Raw genomic sequence first — 819 nt, forward strand, 5'->3', positions numbered from 1 at the left:
GCTTCATCCATCTTGCAGAGACTGAGTGAGGCACACCACTTCCTGGTTTATAGTCCCCCCCTTGTTAGAAATTTTCCAACAAAGACTATTACAAAAACAGAGGTAGAAACTGAACGAACTTTATTGTGAGAGAGAGAGTCACACAGAGCCCAAGTGTCTGTGGGAGTCCTCTCAGAGCTAATGCTGAAAACCATCTCTTTTATACATTGATTTAGACAAAAAAGCATCCAGACAAATGGTAATGAACAAGGACACTCAGAATTCAAAGGAAATAACATATAGCTGTGGAGAGTTACACAGGAGCAAGATTAGCTGTTCTGCAAGTTCTGTGATAGACTCTTAATTTCGTGACCAAGACCTGTTAATTACAGTGTAACCTGTTAATTACTTGTGCCCTAGGCCTTTTCGGTAAACAATCTTGTGCAGACACAGATAGAATACACAAGGAAATAGTTACATAAATGTTTCCATCATTTTCCTCCTCTTTATACAAATTTACTGAATTATAATCTAAAACAAATTTATGTCCTTCGAGTTGAAGTCCCCAAGTTTCTTCACAGAACCACATGTTCTCTTGACTTTCTGTAGTTTGATCATTTGTGAGGGTTCAATCAGTCAGGAATGTTTCTCTCAAGTCAATTTCATAGCATCGTCTCTCTTTTCATTCTATTCCCTGTCTCTTTATAGCCTGAGGACTCAGTGTTGGAAAACATAATGCCATTTTGAGCAGGGTGCTAGACAGACATACACCCCATCCATTACGTATGCTTTGTCCTCGCAACTGCCAGTTTTATACTGACATGGGTCGATTTCAAAAGT

The sequence above is a fragment of the Leucoraja erinacea genome, unplaced genomic scaffold (assembly GCF_028641065.1).
Source record: "Leucoraja erinacea ecotype New England unplaced genomic scaffold, Leri_hhj_1 Leri_840S, whole genome shotgun sequence".
Taxonomy (NCBI): Eukaryota; Metazoa; Chordata; class Chondrichthyes; order Rajiformes; family Rajidae; genus Leucoraja; species Leucoraja erinaceus.